At 44.2% G+C, this 20,544-nt stretch overlaps 1 protein-coding gene across 3 annotated transcripts in view; it reads left to right on the forward strand.

The window, feature by feature from the left end:
- Window positions 1–20,544, forward strand: part of NLGN4X (neuroligin 4 X-linked) — a 299,671-nt gene that overhangs the window by 22,272 nt on the left and 256,855 nt on the right. For all 3 annotated transcript variants that reach the window (XM_087860184.1, XM_045813629.2, XM_087860185.1), the window contains exons 2-3: window positions 10,812–10,979; window positions 15,145–15,231. The gene's annotated coding sequence lies outside the window, so the exon portion shown is untranslated. The remainder of the gene's footprint in view (window positions 1–10,811; window positions 10,980–15,144; window positions 15,232–20,544) is intronic.

The raw sequence follows: 20,544 nt of genomic DNA on the forward strand, positions 1-20,544 counted from the left end.
GAAATTGTTTTTTTTTTTTTAAAGATTTTATTTATTTATTTGACAGAGATAGATAGAGACAGCCAGTGAGAGAGGGAACACAAGCAGGGGGAGTGGGAGAGGAAGAAGCAGGCTCATAGCGGAGGAGCCTGATGTGGGGCTCGATCCCATAACACAGGGATCACGCCCTGAGCTGAAGGCAGACGCTTAACCGCTGTGCCACCCAGGCGCCCCTACTTACCATCTTTCAAAAGAATGCTGTTGCTAGAAGTAGCAAGCCCTGCCCCGGTTGTTGGTGTGTGTTCGTATGCATGTGTCTGTGCCCTCAATAAATCCTAACTTCTTTTTTTTTTAAAAAGATTTTATTTATTTATTTGACAGAGAGAGAGACAGGCAGCGAGAGAGGGAACACAAGCAGGGGGAGTGGGAGAGGAAGAAGCAGGCCCTCAGCAGAGCAGGGAGCCAGATATGAGGCTCGAGCCCAGGAACCTGGGATCACACCCTGAGCTGAAGGTAGACGCTTAACGACTGAGCCACCCAGGCGCCCCAATAAATCCAAACTTCTACAACATAGACTAGAGATCCTAAATTATAATAAGTAGAAGGTCATTGCAGTTGATTACAAAAAGGGTGCATCAGGGAAGTTTGCAAACTGACAGGTGCTGGGTAATGTTTAAAACATAATTGGATGTGCTTAGATATGTGATAGGAATACATCTCCCTTACAAACAAGATTTACTGCCCTTGGCACTATTGATGTTGGGGCTGGGTAATTCTTTGATGCAGGTGACTGCCCTGTGCGTTGTACGATGCTCAGCGGGATCCCTGGCCTCAAGCCTCTAAATGCCAGGCGCGTATGTCTCCCCAGCTGTGACCATCAAAAATGTCTCCAGACGTTGCCAGATGTCCCCTGGGGGCTAAAATCCCTCCCAGTTAAGAACTGTGTTATAAAATGAGGTTATAAAACTCTGCCACATTCTCATTCTCTTTGGGGTCCTAGCGGCCCTGCAGGTGTGCTGGGCATGACCGGAAAAACAGGGGGTAAACGGGACAGTGAGCGACAGTATCCACAGGATCCTTGGAGCGTTCTCGTAACAAGAATCGACTTTATGAATTGTATCCTCTGTAATGAGAATTAGGCTGATGTTCAGGCGTCGTCATTATGAAGCACTTTCTTGAAAAGGAAGGTGGAAGTGATGTATGTAAGTGAGAGCTTTGGAGAAAATAAAAAGAGTAAAAATCCTTGATAAGCATCTATCAAAGGAGAGTACCGAACGCCGTGCAGCGAGCTTATCTAAAATTGGGGCAAGCCACGTTGCAAACGGAAATGCAGTAGATGGGAAGACGGTGTTTGAACATGACACGCGCAGAATGATTTACGGGTCTGTGGATGCCCGCCAATCGGCAACCGCCGGCGTTTCCTTAGCACTTGTTAACGTGCGTGGAAAACACAATGTGCTGCACGGAAAATCAAATGTAAGACTCACTGAAAACGGGGTTCTATCTTCTGAGCTGTTACACTGATTGATTGAAATTAGATTCTCCCACAAAAAAAGGAAAAAAAAGAAGTACATATTTCAGTATTTCTATCTGCTACAATGAAATCATTTCATAGTCTTCATTTCATCCCGTCTACCTTTTTCCTTGCCTACATTTTTAAAAACTTTGGTTATAGTTTTTGAAATGCTGGCACCCTGGCTTAAATACTCTAACTAATGGAACAGATTTAAAATAAGTTTTATGTTCCACGAGGCAAGAGTCAAATAAGCTAGGCTCCAGCAAAAATATAAGAGGGGAAACCCACTTATTATGCACCTCTTACAGGGTTTGATGTATGTATGCAAATTGCTCCCACCGACAATTTGGTTGGAATCATCTCTACGTTGATAGCGGATACATGTCTGAATGTGAATTATGCTGACAGCACACATTCTGACCTCATTTCTCAACCCAGTACGAATGCACAGGAACAGCAAGGTAGTTTTTGTGGGGTGGTAAAATGCCCGGTTGGAAGTAAGCCCATCCAGCCCGTCACCCAAATGTTGTGTTTCTGCAATTCCAAATTCTCATGTCTGTGTGTGCGAGAGGGAGACAGCGTGCAATTTTCTCGTTCAATTTGTCTCCAGGTTTAACACTAGAAATCCCACAAAAAACACCACGAGTCCAACCATGTCATTTTACAAATAAACCAAGTGTTGTGGGTGGAATTGTGTCCCCCAGACCAATATAATGAAGTCCTAGCACCCAGCATCTCTCAATGTGACTTTATTTGGAGAAAGGTTCTTTGCAGCTACAGTTAAGAGGTCAGGCAAGTGGGTTCTGTGCCTTTGACATCTGTCCATCTCAGAGGGGGACGCAGCAGATGCGGACCCAGGCACACACAGTGGAACGACAAAGTGAAGACACAGACAGACCGACGGGGAGAAGACAGTTGTGGGACGATGGGGACAGAGGCTGGAGCAATGCCCTTGCAGAGCAATCCACACCGGGGATAGCCAGCAGCCACGTGAGCATAGACGAGGCAGGACCCTCTTCCTTTAGACCCTTTACCTTCAGAGCAGCGCAGTCCTGCCAACACCTTGATTTTGGCATTCTGTCCTCAAGAACCTTGATGGGAGAATAAATTAAACCATCGATCTTGTGATCCTTTGTCACTGCAGCCCTAGGAATCCCGCCAAGATGCAGGGCTGTGTGCAGGACCGACCTGAAGGGAAGCAGCAGCCTGGGTAGAGCTGGGTGAAGGGCAGACCCCTGGCCCAGCCCTGTGCTTGTTCCTAGCCTCGCCCGGCTTCTCTGACACAGTCCAGCAGTGGAGGGGGGACATCTGTCCTCCAGAGTCACCTCTGTTTCATCAGTGTTTCAGAGATGATGCCACGGCATCGTATCACAGTGCCCACACATTCTAGGGGTGGGGGTGGCGATCCCCCTTTTAATTGCAGCCCTCTGCGGGGACGTGGTGGGGCTCCGTACTCCTCACCTGTAAAATGAGTGGGTTGGACCGATCCCCAGGTCCTTTCCAACTCATTCTGCATGATTCCAGAGCCATGATCATTGTAATTAAGACTCTTGACTTGAATGCAACTCATTCTAAATCATGATGAGTGATACGCACGCTCCGTGTATTTTCTGAATAAACTTCATTGTGACCTGGTTAAGGGGTGCCTACGAACTGAGAAGAGGGGGTGTGCAACTAGAAATTGTGAAATCCTCAGCAAATCCAGTGGTGCTGACACACGGGACCACATGAAGCCGATCACCAGTCTGGCCGGATCTTAAAAGCACGGTGCAGCATTTACAGTAGAAAATCTACATTGCCCTAAAATGAAACATAGAGCGTGGGTATGATTTATCTCCTCCTATCTTTGCCTCGGTCTTGCGTCTCTGTCTCACTCTTAGGAAATATCAACTCCAACATGGGTTTTCTCCAGCATATTTTCAGCTTGTAATCATGCATTATAAATAGTTGAGCAAAAGAGATTTCTCAATCTTTATAAAGCGGAAAAGGATTTATCTCCCAATTGGTGTGAATGTCAGAACCTTTTGAAACTTCACCGGATGTTTTATACATTGAGCAACGAGTGCCTGTTGGACTTTTTGTGGGGAAGGAAGTCACGTCAGCTCTCTCTTGGTGCATGTGGTCTGGTGGTGGATGAAGGCACATCTCAAAGGATGACGTTAAGTGCTTGTGACATCATTACCTTAATAAGAGTGACAGAATCATGTTTGTGGGGCTGGGAGGACATGGGGAATCCTAATGGGGAATGCTGCCTCAGGGCTGGATTCATGGGAGGTCTTCCAAGGGAAGTAAGACCTTCCATTTGAGAGGGGGTTGAAACGCCCTGAGAAAATGGTGCGAGAGAGACAGATTTTGGAGTCTGAAAGTGTGGCGTTCAGACCTGGTGCTGAAAGAACCCTGCGATGTGAATGAGGAGGGACAGAGCTGGCTCTGGACTCTTGGTTCGCCTCAGTGTTGTGCCCATGCATCCGTGGCTCAGCAGAGATCCCCACCCATTTTATTTCTGTTCTCAGGATAATACTGTTGGAAAGATTGTCAGTGAAGGAAGGCACTGAACCCTATGTCTTAGCTCCTTTTGAAGCACATCATCTAGGGCAGTGTTTCTCAAACTTGAGTATCAGAATCACCTGCAGGACTTCTGGGCTCCATCCAGTAGAGTTTCTGAGTCAGCAGATCCAAGATGGCACCCACAATGAGAACCATTGCCTTTGGGTCTTTTCAGGTGATATTTCCACAAACAACCTGTTTAATTTTTGACTCTCATGTGCTATTTTGGTCCCTCTTGTTTGGAAGGTGGCTTTAACCCTAACTCTGGGTCTGGTGGTTTGCTTTTGACATCAAGTCTTACTCTACTGATTTACACATTGTCTTTGTTTTCTGGTTCCTGGTCAGTTCAAGCCAGTGCATGTTTATTGGGCATGTACCATGTGCTATGGACTGTGCGGGATGTAAAGATTAATAATCACTACCATAAAAATTCATTGATATGCTGGATGTTATTTATTCCCCCATGCTTCCAAATGCTTGGCTCATAATTCAAATCACTTGAAGGCAGCTGATTGTTTCCCACTTCAGGGATCCAAGGGCACATTCTGTCTCCGACAAAGGTCTTGTAATTCCAGGCTGCATGCAGCTATCTTGCCTTCAGAGACTCAGAAACCATGAATTGAGCTTCACTCACTCACTCGCTCACTCATTCGTTCATTGATTCATTCGATAGCCATGTATGCACACCTTATTTTGAGAAGATCACTAGACTAGATGATGCAAGACATAGAAACACAGGTAAGATTCAATCCCCGATCCTGGTGAGATCACCATCGCAGTAGAGGAGACAAAAATGATCAATGAAATACTTTTTCTACAAGGCATGCACACCATACATTCCATAAGAAGGATGAAGACACAGACCTTGGGAATATAGAGCCTTATTTTCCACTAGACTCTTATTTGACAGTGGTATCAGTTGGGACAGTTTTGTTATCTGTCTATCACGGCATAAAACATTCCCCTAAAACACAGCTTAAAACTGCAAATATTTATTATCGCATAGATTTTCTGGAAATCAGGAATTCAAGAGCTGCACGGCTCAGTAGTTCTGGCTCAGGGTTTGCTGTGATGCTCCACTCCAGTTGGAGACTGGGGTGGAAGTTTCACAAAGGCAGTGGAGAATCTCACTTATGTGTCCCTCCCATAGCAGGAGGCTCTAGTTCTTTGCCACGGTGACCACACCCTAGGGCCGTTCATACAGCATCGGCACCTGGCTTCCTTGACGTGGGGAAGAGGGAGACAGGATGAGAGGGAGGTACCGTAAGATGCAAACCATAGTCTTTTCTACCTTGATCTTGGAGGTGGGTCACACTGTTGGCCACACAGTTCACACCTGGCACCAGTTCCAAAGCGGACAGCGGGAGGGTGTTGGTACAAGGAGGCAGAGACCATTGAGGGCCATCATGGAAGCCAGTTTGTCAAAGAAACTTTTACAAAGGGGGTTGCTTATGATCTTTGTCTCAGGATGGATGGGGCTGTGTGTGAAGAGCAAAGGAGGGAGTGAGTCAATACGGGCATGCAACAAGTGTTGATAAAGACAAAGGCACTTCTTGAATGATGACATACATGCATGTGACATCATGTGGTCATGCACACAAATGCACGTGAATGGGTTGAGTGTCAAGTGCAGGGGTTGCATTGGATGACTAAATTGACACTGGAGCATTCTAGGTGGTGGAACCCAACGGTAAAGCAAGACATGCTGTTCTGTTGGCTCTGGAGGAGCCCTGCTGTTGCTTTCGCTGAGGTGAACCATTTACGGAATGTCAATTTTATGGCAGTTACGATGGAGGCCGGTAGTGGTGGAGATAGAGGTTGAGGCCAGGAGGCTAATAGTGTGAATTGGGAGCTTGTGGTGGTAGACATTAAGGAAAGCATGATACTCCCGCAAAGCCCTGGAAGACGGTATGGATGGTTACGTCTTGCACGGAGAACCAAGCAATGGGGTTGCCATCGGAGACTGGTTTTGTATGTCAGGTCATTTCATTAAGGGTAGAGAGAGGGTTCAGAAGTTGGGTGGACAGCTCAACATTGCCAGATGCTGCAGAGATCTGTGAGACTCACAGAGAACAGTTTCTTCCTGGTGGTTATAAGGTAAACGATGGACTTGAAAAGATGCACTTCTCAGTCCTCCACATTCTCTGGTTTATAGTGTGTTTCTTTCTGAAACTAGTCTCCCATGTTCATTATCAAGACCTTCCCCACCATTCTTATCTGCCACGAACGTACTTATGTCCTAACATGCCGTACCTTGAGAGAAGGAACTCGTCGTAACAAACATTTCTTTATCTCTTCCCGCATCTCTTCTGCTTTCTATTCCAACAGCACACTTGGACTCTGGCTTGCCCTGGGCACCAGGGCAGGGGCTGACCCTTCAGCAGGGCCAACATTTTTCTCAGAGTTTCTCCATAGACTCTGACATGTTCATTGCCCCTCCTTCAAGAGGCTTTTTCCTTCCTTGAATTCCTGAACACTCTCCTCTCTGGTTCCCCCCTACTGCTTTTCTATTCATTTAATGAACTTTTCTGGGTCCTGCTACTCCCTCTGCTCCAGCCCCAGGCCATTTCCCCGGCCTCCAGACTAGCCCACATAGCTTTGCTTCTGCTTGTGATGTAACCATGGCTTCCACCTGGGAGACCCCCAAGTCCCTACTTTCTGCTCTGACTTCTCTCTCAAGCCTCATCCTGCTCTCAGGTTGCCTCTTTTTGGACAACTTCATCTGTGTGCTCTGCCAAAAGCTCAGTTCAGTGTGTCCAAATTCAGCCCATCGTCTTTCTTGCCAAGCTTGCTCCGTTCCCTGCATTTTGTTTTCCCAAGAGAGGCATCTTCTGCACTCAGTCCCTCACCCTGCACTTTGCATCCCCTCTCTCTAGTCTGCCTGCTGTAAATCACATTCCAGTTCTCTCTGTTTCTCTGGCTGTGAGACATCTCTACTTCCCATGCCCATGTTCTTACTTGACATTTGCTAGTTTACTACCGTTCTATGGCTGTTCACACTCTCCCATCTATTTTTAAAACTCTTCCTGTTCCTCCTTCCTGAAAAATAGGTTGCATCAGAGGACTATCCCGTCCAGAATCTGTCTGCAAGCACACACGGTCTTCCATCTCCTGAAGCAGCCGGCCTCACATCGGTCCTGACCTCTCCTCCTTGGTACTTCCCATTCCATCCAAGCAGAGCATCTCTGGGATTCACTGCACCTGTTTCTTGCCTTCTCGCTCAGTCACCCTCAGGCTGTCCTTCGACACGGGTACTGTTGTACTCCCTTCCCGCGCTGGTTGGGAAAACGACTTCTGTGCTCCTCCTTTACTCACACACTCAATACTTCCTGTCACCAAATGTGTGGGGGTTTACCCCCAAACTAACCCATTCTCTGTGACACTAGGAGGCTGCCCTACAATTCAGTTCAATTTGACACTAACTAGAGTCCGTGCAGATGCCACCGGTGAAGGGCTCAGTCCCACAAGACCGTCTCCACCGCAGATGTCAGTTGCGAGCAATAGGTCCCCAGGTGACACACAACTTTTTTCCAACTTGGCTACAAATCAGAGGTTCCCACAACTCCCTTCTTGGATTATATCATTTGCTAGAACAGTTCACAGAACTCAGGGAAACATTTCCTTAATGTCTTCTAGTTAATTTTATCATAAAGGAGGTGATAAGGGATACAGATGGAAAGATACATAGGACGACGTCTTCCAGGGTCCTGAAGCAGGAGCTTCTGTCCTCCTGGAGTTGGGGTGCACCACACTCCTAGCCATGGTTGTGCTCACCAACCCCAGAAGCTACCTGAACTCTGTGCTTTTCATATTTTATGGAGGCTTCATCAAGTACCCATGACTAATCTTTAACTCAGTCTCCAACCCCTTTGTCTTTCCAGAGGATGGAGAGGGGCTGGAAGTTCCAAGCTTCCAACCATGACTTGGTTTTCCTGGCGACCAGCTCCCATTTTGAAGCTATGTTGGGGCCCACCAAGTGTTGCCTCATTAGAACAAAAGACACTCCTATTACCCAGGAAATTCCAAGGGATTTAGGAGCTCTGTGCCAGGAACCAGAGGCAGAGCCCAATACATTTTTTATTTTTTCCCCTTGTATTTCACACATATCCATACCTTATCTATTAGATGAGGCTTAGATTCCGTCATACTCACTTTCTTCTCTAATGTTGGCATGCACTATGGACCCCCATCTCTGGTGCTCATCACTTTCTACCAAAGGAGCCAGGCAGCCTGATGCTTCCTAGCTATGTTAAGTTGATTTTTTCATGTTCCGGTTTTCTCATCCACAAGAGAGTTACCATCTAGAAGTATTTGCAAGATGAGTAAGTTAATGAAGCATGTAAAGGACCTTAAAATATAGGCACATCATAAGGCAGGCTCTTCCTAGTACTTATCTTTGATCTTATCTTCCTCCTTCTTGCTCTGAAATGTTTTACAAAGGATGGCTTCATGTTACGCTTAGAATCAACCCAAAATTCCTTTTACTGACCTATTTGGCTTTACACAGTGAGCCTTCTGCCCACCTCCCCAGCTTCACCCTCCAGCACTGTCTGATTACCAGTTTTCTTTCCATTTTGAGCTCCAACTAAGCATGTCCTGAATTAGGGCATTCCCTGTGCCACTTCTCCTGCCTGGACCATCCTTCCCTCTTCCCACATAAAGTGTGTTACATGCTCTCTCCTGTCTTCATACGTAGCCCACTGTTTTCTTCCTTCTCGGTGCTCCCTTGGAAAGCTTTTTTATTTTTTGCCCACTTAGTTGTGTCTTAATGTTTTCCTACCTTTCCTTAAACACATACGTTTCAGTGAGTCCAGCTCAGAGAAGACACTCATGGGTTGATTGTTGAAGAAATGAGTTGTTACAAGACACTCTGTGGGTATTCACTGAATGAATGAGAAAATCAAAGGTTGCAGGTTGAGGGCAAATGTTAACAGCCCAGCCATCTCAGTTTCTTCGACAATGTAGCCAAGCCAGAGAGAGTGTGAAAGAACATCTTTGATCCTTGAACCTATTTGTTGTGGAAGGAAGGTTGTCTTTCACCTAAGGGAAAATGCTTCTTCCTCAATTATTGAGCTTATAAACTAGCATGATTAACTAAAAGTGGTGGATTATTCAATATACTTATGTGATTATTTTTAGATGCCTTCTTATCTTAATTTTTTTTTTCTGGTATGCATGTCCCTAGACTTTTTACAGTTTTTTTTCTGTACTTTTTTAAAGACAGCGTCAGAGAAAGTCTTCAAATTTCCCATTCTAGTCCATGGCTAGAAAATTGAGAGTGATAAATTTTTTGGAATGTTAAGGATTTTGGAGCTTAATTATTTAATGTCCTACATGAAAGCTATAAATCTGTATTGTGCTCTTTGTTTCTACTGCTTGCTGAATAGATGACTTGAGACTTTTTAAATTTCGTTGTAAAGGTTTGGGTCAAAATTAGTAATGTGTGACAAAAAATAAATTCCTTGAGAGTTCATCCAAATTGTGGGTTGACTCAGGAGGAGTAGAATTGCATAAAATTGATGATATATATATTTTAAGTTATGCTTTCTACATTCTAAAGAGAAATTTCTCTCTTCGTTGTTTTTCACTCGACTTTCCTAATGCTAAAAATTAAACAATTTGAACATTGTATAAAACTGGGAGCAAATCCAAGGCAGAAACAGATGTTTTATTAAATATGCATCGTTTCAAAAATGGATATAATTTGGAAGATTGTTCTGTTTGAGAGATGGGAGATAAAATTTGGGTTACATAAATTAGGTTACTTATGTTAATTTGAACATTTATGTACACATCTAGAAATATCTAGGATGACCCCCCTGAAACCTAGACATACTTTCTCTTCTTATGTGAGCATGCCTTTTATTAATTTTTTTTAGAGCTACCCAAGAAATCTATCACAATGAAAATTCCTCTCATTTTTCTTGCAGAAATTCGGCAGGTCACTGTGACTCAAAAGAAAATTAAAGGATGAATAAGCCTAGGATTTTTAAAACATTTTTTAGGGGCACCCGGGTGGCTTAGTTGGTTAAGCATTTGCCTTTGGCTCAGGTCATGACATCAGGGTCCTGAGATCGAGCCCCGTGTCAGGCTCCTTGCTCAGTGGGGAATCTGTTTTCCCTCTGCCCCTCTCCCCCTGCTCCTGCTCTTTCTCTCTCAAATAAATAAAACTCTTAAAAAAATTTTTTTAATACCTCTGAAATATATTTAGGTTTTTAAACTAAGTTTATCTTCTCCTATTTTTGCACACGTGTGTGCAAGCCTGGCGCAGACATTCATAACGGTGCTGCCGAAGCCTTGGGAGCCCGGAGCCGAGTCGCAGTGTGGACCTCTTGAGGACCCCGCGGGCTGTGGTGCGGCTACCTGCTTATGCTTTCTGTAGGCTCTACTCTGACAAATAATGGCCCTTCTCACTGTCCTCTCTCAAGGCCCTCTTCTGTGCAGCTCCTAAGACTTTCCTAGAGCTGTCACCTCCGCCGAGCCTGGTACTTTCTATTCCTTTATCACTGGTACAGGAGCTGGTACAAGAACACAAGCTCACTGAGGGCACGGGTTGTCCCGTTAGTCTTCGGAATTCCTCTTCTGACCTCATATCTCATTCATGGTCTACACTTAACAAACGCTTGTGAAATGAAATGACAGGATTTCTAGACAATATTTATTATGAATTATTTAGGTACGAAGGGATACAATCATATCAGTGCCCTCTTGGAGAGCCAGGCTGCCATCTTTTATGAAGGTATTTTTATCTTTCTGTCTTCTATTCTAGGTATCCTTTTGACCTACTACCCAGGGTGAACTGGAATGGCTATGAACATCTTCATCAAGCCCCAAATCTTCAGCTGTAAAGATGAAACTATATGGAGAGACTTCCTTGAAACATTGTCATAGTGTGGAGTATATCCTTCTCCGTTCCACGCCTCATATTCCTTAAAAGGTCTGTATGCTTTGATTCATGTACTCTCTGTATACTAAGATTCTATTATAATGAAATGATAATTTTTCGGTAACATTTGCTAATATGTTAATGAACTATGGTATTGCTAATATATTAGTAACTCATAAATATTGCTTTAATTAGTGCTTCCTCCTTTTTGAGGCACTTTGACTATTTGAAAACTATCACCATAGGCCATAGATGTCTTTAAAAGATTCCTTTCTAAGGGCGCCTGGCTGGCTCAGTCAGCAGACCACGTGACTCTTGATCTCGGGGTTGTGGGTTCAAGTCCCACGTTGGGTGCAGAGATGACTAAAAAAAATAAACTTAAAAAACAGATTGTTTTCTTTATCAGTGAATACATATTAAGTACAGCGTAAGTCTTTACAAATGAAAAGTGTATGATAAGGCATAGTTTCTATGTCAAAACTTACATGATAAAGTATAATGTCTCTTCACTTCCAAAATAATCAGCTATTGATAGTCATAGTTACCTGTCTTTTAAGGCCTTTGATACAGACTATACAGTCCAAATGTAATAGTAAAATCAAGAAATATTTTAATCTAAAAAAAGTAGTATTTTAATCTAGAGAATTTATTCTTTAACCCTTGAGATATACTACTGGGTACGTGACCATATCTTATAATTTAGCTTCAAATACACAAAGTAAGGCTTCCTGCATCATGTCCCACGGTGAATCATGGAGCAGAAAACACGTGAGAAAAATGGCGTGTTTGCATGGGGGAGTGTTGGTGATCTTTATCCTCCCTTGATTTGAACAGTGACATAACTAGGATAGATGTCCTAATGGGCCCTTCTCTGCTTCGGACACCTTACTGTTGGGCAGTTTCTTACACAAAAACCAGTCTGGGAGAATGTTACGTTTTGAGTTCACACATAACGGGTTATCCTCGAAGAAGAAACTGAGACTATTTGGAATGTATTTAACCTTGCTCAGCAGGAGAAATAATACAACGTCCATTAAGGATGGGGGGTAGGCTCCAGTAAGAATGGTATGGGAGATGATGGCAGGGAGGGAAGCAGGACAGGTGGAAACGTTCCTGAGGTAGGCTGCACCAGCTTTGAATACCGTGCTCCCAGACGGAACGACTACAGATGAACAGAGTTCTCTCCGGGGACTTGCACGCAGCTGGATGCCCATGTGATGGGAATATTGATTTCATTCTATCAGATTTTAGTAATATCAGATTTTAAAATAAAATGCATGCCAATATGATTAATTATCCCATCCTACTTGTGTCCCTTAAAAAAAAAACATACAAGTAAAATAAAGCAAACCAAGAAACAAACAAAAACTCAACCTTAAAATAAGGAACATTTTTCTCTACCCCATCGCAAGAAAAAAAAAAGTATGGCCAGTCAGACATAATTCTTACTAATGTTTTTAGAACTTTCCTGAACCACACGTATAGTTAACTTCGTAGTTTTTTTTTTTTTATTTTAATTTTTTTTATTATATTATGTTAGTCACCATACAGTACATCCCTGGTTTCTGATGTAAAGTTCGATGATTCATTAGTTGCGTATAACACCCAGTGCACCATGCAACACGTGCCCTCCTTACTACCCATCACCGGCCTATCCCATTCCCCCACCCCCCTCCCCTCTGAAGCCCTCAGTTTGTTTCTCAGAGTCCATAGTCTCTCATGCTTCATTCCCCCTTCTGATTACCCCCTCTTTCTTTATCCCTTTCTTCTCCTACCAATCATCCTAGTTCTTATGTTCCATAGTTGAGAGAAATCATATGATAATTGTCTTTCTCTGCTTGACTTATTTCACTTAGCATTATCTCCTCCAGTGCCGTCCATGTTGCTGCAAATGTTGAGAAATCGTTCTTTTTGATAGCTGAGTAATATTCCATTGTATATATGGACCACATCTTCTTAATCCAGTCATCTGTTGAAGGGCATCTCGGCTCCTTCCACGATTTAGCTATTGTGGACATTGCTGCTATGAACATTGGGGTGCATGTGGCCCTTCTCTTCACTACGTCTGTATCTTTGGGGTAAACACCCAGTAGTGCAATGGCTGGGTCATAGGGTAGCTCAATTTTTAACTTTTTAAGGGACCTCCACACGGTTTTCCAGAGTGGCTGTACCAACTTGCATTCCCACCAACAATGTAGGAGGGATCCCCTTTCTCCACATCCTCTCCAGCAATTGTTGTTTCTTGCCTTGTCAATTTTTGCCATTCTAACTGGCGTAAGGTGGTATCTCAGTGTGGTTTTGATTTGAATTTCCTTGATGGCTAATGATTTTGAACATTTTTTCATGTGTCTGTTATCCATTTGTATGTCTTCATTGGAAAAGTGTCTGTTCTTATCTTCTGCCCATTTTATTATTTGTTTATTTGTTTCTCGCGTATTGAGTTTGAGAAGTGTATTTAATACTTGCCTGCAGGTGAGAGCCAAGAGATGACCTGTGCTTGGGTGAAATAGAAATAGGGCCAATTTTCAAGTTGTAGTATTAATGATACAGTGTGAGGATGGCTGGTATTCAGTGAGCGTCTACTGTGTGCATCACTCATGCACTGTGAGGTTGTCTTTGCTATCGATATCAAATAGCCCCCCTCTTGCTGACGAAAACCATTTCAGCTGTAGATTCCCACAGTGTGGGGACTGAGGATGTGGGACAGAAATGACGTTCATTGTCCCACCAGAGCCCGGGTAGCAGGGTCAATGGAAGGCAAACTTCCTGGCCTGAGTCCAGCCCTACCTTTTGCAGCTCCGTGCTCTTGGACTAGTTGCCTAACATCCCTCTAATTCCTTTTTCTCAACTCATGGCGGTAACGCTCTTCCTTACCTTCTACGCTTCTTGAAAAGATAAAAAGAGTCCGTGTATAAAGCCGTCGGTATGTGAAATGTTGACCCACTACGTACGTGTTTGCTATGACCGTTCATTTAGCTGAAGAGGCACCGCGATTTGTTAAAGTGCGTGGTCGTGGGCATCCGGGGAGACTCAGCCCTGCCTCCCTCTGCCTCGAAGCCTATGAGCCGCGTGACACAGCATGTGACATCGGTTTTTCCAGCTGCAGAATAGACATCCTAGTAGCCACCCTGCACGGCTATGGAAGGGTCAGCGATGATATGATGAATGCCATTGTGATTGTTGGGACATATGAATTCATTTTCACAAATGTATTTTAATCAACAGTGTTCATGAAACACCTGATAATAAGTAAATGTGCTAGTTGTTATGAGTAATCAAAGCATAATTAAAATAGGATCCCGCCTCCCTACAGTTTAATAATGTGCTGGCTCGTTACCTTGAAACCCAAGGACCTCATCCACTCGGTACTGATACTCCTCCGGCATCGAGTGAGCGTGAGAAGTGCATTAAGTGAAGTAGTCTGTCTTTCCGCTCACTCTCCTTCCCCGCGCTCTGCAACGGCGAGTGTCCGCGGCAAGCTGGTATTCTGTCAGACAGCCTGCAAGGAGCCACTTGCCTTGTTGTGATCCCCACTTGAAAGTAGAAGGAGCAACGTTGCGTGAGAGTCACCCTCTAAAGGGAAGATTCCACGTTGAGATGACAAGAATAACGCTCAACGGTCCTGGGATGATTACTGCTCCAGTAAACACGAGTTTCGTCACAGCCGACAGAGTCAAGCAAATAACGTGATGTTGGGTTGTGCCCGTCCTGCCCCATTGCTGTAGGGGAAAGAGCAGTGTCTGCAGGCTGAGGCTCAGTTCTTGCAAATAAACGATTTCTAAAACATGGATTGACTTTCTTCACCAATTGCATTTTGGAAAGATTTAGAACTCTTGATTTAAGTAAGCGAGATTAGACATAGACATGGGCTAAGTAGATTGTCATCGTCAACATAGAACAGAGTGCAAATGACTGCAGACCAGCCTGGACACCTTAATCTGTGCCCACTGATGCTAAATCCTCATGCCGCGTGAGGACCAGCACGGCGGGTTGTGGCTTCTACAGTCAGCCACACCCGTGCAGGTGTCCCGTTGTGATTAGCAGCTTGACGTTTTAAGAACCCGGTTAAGACTCACTTTCTGCCATTACCAGTTAGTTCCTATTACAACCCAAAAGAAAGCTTATGTGAGCAATAGAAACTGGGCTTTGAAGGAGGCACACCAATCTCTTTTATTGAGTGGACCAATATGTCTCTTTGTTGCTTTTATTTTAACAGGGACAAATGTGTTGAGATGGAAAAGACAGCAAGTTTATGTCCATGGAGGCATTTTTAAAAGCATCTTCTTAGAAGGGCAACGTAATGGTGAGTATCAAAAGTGATCATTGACTTTTGCCGACTTACGTTATTGATGCATTTACAGCCTGGGTAAATCAAATCTAGCAGTGCTTTTTGGCTACTTTAGTGGGAAAAATAGTTTTCTTTCTCATAATCTATTGGAAATGAACCAAAGTGCAAAGCAGTGATTTCAAGCTCATTAGGAGTGCATATAATAGTGTGCGTTAGAGGGGCGCCTGGGTGGTACAGAGGTTAAGCATCTGCCTTCGGCTCAGGGCGTGATCCCGGCATTATGGGATCGAGCCCCACATCAGGCTCCTCCACTAGGAGGCTGTTTCTTCCTCTCCCACTCCCCCTGCTTGTGTTCCCTCTCTCGCTGGCTGTCTCTATCTCTGTTGAATAAATAAATAAAATCTTAAAAAAAAAATAGTGTGCGTTAGAAATTTAGGATTTTGTAATAATTGCTTGTTCCTCCAAATAGCCGTAAGGCTGAGTGTGTCTCATTAATTAAGTATACACAATGAGAGGCTCAGCCTTCTGACTCACCTTGTATAAACCGCTCCAAAATGTACCCTCAAGCCCATTGGCCACTGGAAGGCCACTCTGTTCTAGAGTGAGCATCTCAAGCTACGTGGGCATTTGAATGCTGCTAGCCCTTCGAGAATGGGATCCAAAATGTCAGAGGTGTGGTTTAATGCAGGCCGAGGGTCCACTGAGGCCACAAGATCTTTCTCTATCTGGAGCACAGAGATAGAGCAGATCCCAAGGAAGGGGAAGTGGGTAGACTACTTTTGTGATCTCTGGTTCTGAGCACTTGTTAATAAAATCATTGCATGCTTCAAAATCTGGACCCGTCCCTTCCAATACTTAGATTTGAGAAAGGATGTGTTTTCGTATGTTTCAGGTAAATGGTTCTGTCTTTTCTTGGCTCAGCTGTCAATCCAAGCCCTTCTGAGGTCATATTTATGATTGTATTACTCACATATTCATTATCTACCATTTTTCTCATCAGCGTGAGTACCAAGCTTCCAGGCATTTTCCACCATGGAGACCACAAATGGCTTTCCCCTTCTTTATAGCCGACCACGTAATTTCCATTTCTTTCCGCTGTCGGTAACAAACTTATGTAGGATTCCTGGATTCTACAGGATTGTCAAGATTCTGTTTTTTATATGAGAACCTGGTTCCCAACAAAGTGGATTTCCAGACTCCTCCCCCATTTCCTGCCATGAAAAAAAAAAAAAGAGTGCTAGTTGGTTTTTTTTCAAAGATTATTTTTAATTAACAAAGACTCACGCTGTTCCCCTTTTGTTATTAACATGCAAACTTGGAAGATGATTATAGATGGCAAAATGATCACTATTTTTAGCTTGTATAGCTTATTTTACCAAAGGCGTTCAACATATGTAGGCATTTCTCATCAGCACATATACCTAAATCATCATTAACAGCACGTTATGTAAATTCCTTTGTCTTCTGAATTCTGCAGTTTTCTAAAAAGAAAAAAATGAGTTTTTCCCCCCCATTTTTTTTTTAAAAGATTTTATTTTATATATTTGACAGAGAGAGAGAGACAGGCAGTGAGAGAGGGAACACAAGCAGGAGGAGTGGGAGAGGAAGGAGCAGGTTCCCAGCGGAGGAGCCTGATGTGGGGCTCGATCCCAGAACGCCGGGATCACGCCCTGAGCCGAAGGCAGATGCTTAATGACTGCACCACCCAGGCGCCCCTCCCCCCCATTTTTATTTCCTTTTACCAATCTGGGGAAGTATTGGTATCTAACAGGGGCATGAAGCGTTGGAACAATTTGTCTTCTTACACGGTCTGATTTTGGAACGGTGACCCGATGCGGCTCGGTCAGAATCATCTCAGTAGCCACTGTGCTAGGAGCGCTCTGTTTAATACAGCCGGCCTGTCCTGCTTCCCAGGAGAAGCCGTGGTAATAGGTCTGGCATCGCGCTCCGAGCCAGGGACCCGTCACAGCTCATGATGTGACAGCTCGCAGAATGAAACCCAGAGGGAACATTGTATAAATGCACTGTCAGGAGAGGAGAATGAGGACTTCTGAGGGTAGAGAGGCCTTTTGGGTTTTGGCTATGCGCACTTAGGCTCCGTCTGTCTTGGACACCACCAGGCATTATGGACGGGTGCATGTGCAAGAGCTTGTCTAAATGCCCGTCTGAATCGGGGCGTGCTTGGCGCTCACGCTTTGCGGTGGCCTCGATGAGGGGTGATCCCAAGTTGAAACTTCCTGTATTAGATCGTGAGGATGGTGTGGCTTCATGCAAAGCTCATGACGGAGTTTTCCTGTTCCAACATTCCCAGCATGTCTCCATGAGAACTCAGAGCTCCTGGGTCTTCATGTGGAGTCATTGTCATTCACGAAGGGGGCGGGCTTGTGCAGGGGGCAACGATGTCTTGATCTAGGTCTGCTGCTAAGTGGTTCCTTCTTGGTGTTCGGGCTGCTGATAGATGTAAAGAATAGAGAGACAGGCATCCATTCCCCCTCAGTATGGGGCATCTGTGATTATAAATGAAGAAAACCAGCTGCCTAGGAAAACACAGGTCATTCAGGAAGCCTCTTTGCTACTTGAAAATTTCAACGTATGCCACTTGAATCACATTTTCTGTGCCATGTTGCCAGAGCATTTTCTGGTTTTGTAACCTCTCCGAAAGGAGACTCTTTGCAGTGGATTTTCATAGGGGTCTGGGATGGCATTAGAAATTCCTTGATTTTATTCCCAAGATGGCTTATCAGTTCAATTCAAAACTGATGACCAAGGAAACTTCCTTCCACGGCAGTCCTGGGATCCTAATTTTCATTTTTAAGTGAAGGGATCCAGAGATGAACCAGGCATTGGGAAGTTCAGGATTATATGGAACTGAATTTATGACTATATGGAAGATTCTGACGATGACTAGTGTAGGGGCTGAGAATAAATTCGAATGTTGAGATAGTTTGTTTCTACTCTACTTAACTCTGAACTCACTATGCCAGTAGATCTTTTATGAAACATTTTGTGATTCAGAGGGACACAGCGTAGTTCTGTAACTCCATTTGCTACAGCAGCTGGGATATAGACCTAAACATAATACAAAATTTACAATGTAAATATAACATATGTAAAGTCATTATATGGTATTCATATATAAGGTATAAGATAAATACTTCGTTTTTGTTCTCCATGATCCTTGTCCTTTCAACTCTTTTCCAAGCCCATAATATTCCCTTTCTACCAATACAATACTGCTTGGTTTCCCCGCCCTGGTTTAATGCTGCTTTTCTGCCCAAGTGATATATTTCAGAATAGAAAAAAGGGGACAAGTGTATCTAGTCAGTAGATCATTTTACTTATGAGTTATTTATGCATAAGTTAATTTTGTTGCTCCCTGGAGGACATAAATTAACTCAACGTTTGAGTAAATGACCTTGAAACACGTGCAGGCATAAGGTGAGCCAGCCATGACCTGTGGGCAAGTCATCTGTTTTTATAAAGTTTCATTGGAACACAGCCACGCCCTGGCATTTACATTTTTGGCAATGGCTCCTTTACACCTGCTGTGTCAGAGTTAAATGATTGTCCCAGAGCACAGGGCCTGGAAAGCCAAAAATACTTGTTATTTGACCCTACACAGTGAGTTTCCCAATCCATACTTTAGGGCATGGCATGATTCCTTGGAGGATGCGAGGGCCGCTCATGGAGAACATCTTGGATTCACAAATCAGTCATGAATATTAATACAAATTATTATGTATGCATATATTATACATGCATATGTACACATATGCATATGACATGTGTGCATTCATGCATGTATTATGTATGTACACACATATACATAAGATATATGTATGTACATATATGTATATAATAGTATATATTTTCATACTGCGAATTCTATTCCTGTCTCTTCGACACCCTTTGAGACACAGAGCCTGGGTTTGTAACCTGCAACGTGGGATGCATGCACGAGTGGGGGCTGAGGGCACTCGGGAATGTCACCTGTGAAATCTCTACGCACCAGGGAGAGATCTGACGACCACATCCGCAGACACAGACCGCTTAGCTTGCGTCGTCTTTAGCTGTTGTAGCCGTAATTCTCCTTGCTGTGTCTGTTAGGGCTCAGGTTCACAGTTAAGCCCGTTGACCATGGGGAGCCATCCTGACTGGTGTGGCCATGCCCCCGTCCATCTCTTTTGCAATCTAGAAGAAAAGAACACTTGATTAAGTGTAGGCAATTATTGTGATTTTTTTTTATGCTGTTTCACAACTTTTGAACAAAGTACATTTTATGAAGTTGAAGCCAGGGAGTTCACTGATTCCACGTTTGGTGCGTTTGAGAATTCGAGAACAAGATCATTCTGACTCAGCATGCCTCCTTGAAGTGGGTAATTAATATCCATAGGGAAATGGGGTTGTTTTGTTTCTCTCTGGCAGGTTGTCGGATGTCATACTTGCTGTGCCGTGCTTGTAAATATTAACAAAATACATTTCACTTGTACGTGATGGAGGATCTTTTGCTTAAGAATCTTACTTTATCGGCCCTACTTCTTTCCCATTCTGTAACGATCACTGAAACAAGAGTTTCCGTGGCGTCCCTCAGTATGAGTTTATTTAACCATGACGTGGGGTTGAGGGGGGAAGGCAACACTTAGGGCTTTGGTGAGTTAGAAAGTAACCTAACCCACATGAACGTGGTCAATACACTGGACTGGAACATGGTTCCTCATCCCCTTACACGAACCTTCCCAGTGTCCTTTATATGCAGTTGGAAATTGAAGGAGAAAATTTTCACTCTTCCCTGTACTGCGCCCAGTGCGTGCAACGTTGGAGAGTCTCAGGAAGCGGTGGGTGAATGCAGGTCAACGAGCTCAAGCCCGTGGTTTTGAAGTGGGGCGAGCTCTAGTCCTGGCTAAGCAGACCTCGTGGACCAGTGCCATTGGACGAGCCCTCTGACCTGCTCCTGTCCCTTCAGCCGAGAAGGGAAGGCAGTGAGCCCGCAGGATGCCGATTTCGTCTAACTCTGGGAAGACATCCTTTGGCGCCTGAAGCTGCCCTACAAATTGGTCTGGAGCTGACCGGCCTCTGGGAGGATGCAGCTTTTTTCTACTATGCAGAAAATCCCTCTGCAGGTCTTTCTTAACATGATTACATTATTACAGAAAATATGTTTTAGTAAGGGGGGCTGACCACTAATGAAGATATGTGGGTTGGGGAGGGCTTCCCACACCATAAAGCAGGTCTCGGACAGCAGCTGGGTGTCCTACAATTTAATGTGATGCCCACACTGTCTGTCTGGAGACCATGTCAGACCCCACAGGGTAAGCGCTCAGTCCTGCA

The sequence above is a fragment of the Ursus americanus genome, chromosome X (assembly GCF_024610735.1).
Source record: "Ursus americanus isolate L20-20 chromosome X, mUrsAme1.1.p, whole genome shotgun sequence".
NCBI lineage: Eukaryota > Metazoa > Chordata > Mammalia > Carnivora > Ursidae > Ursus > Ursus americanus.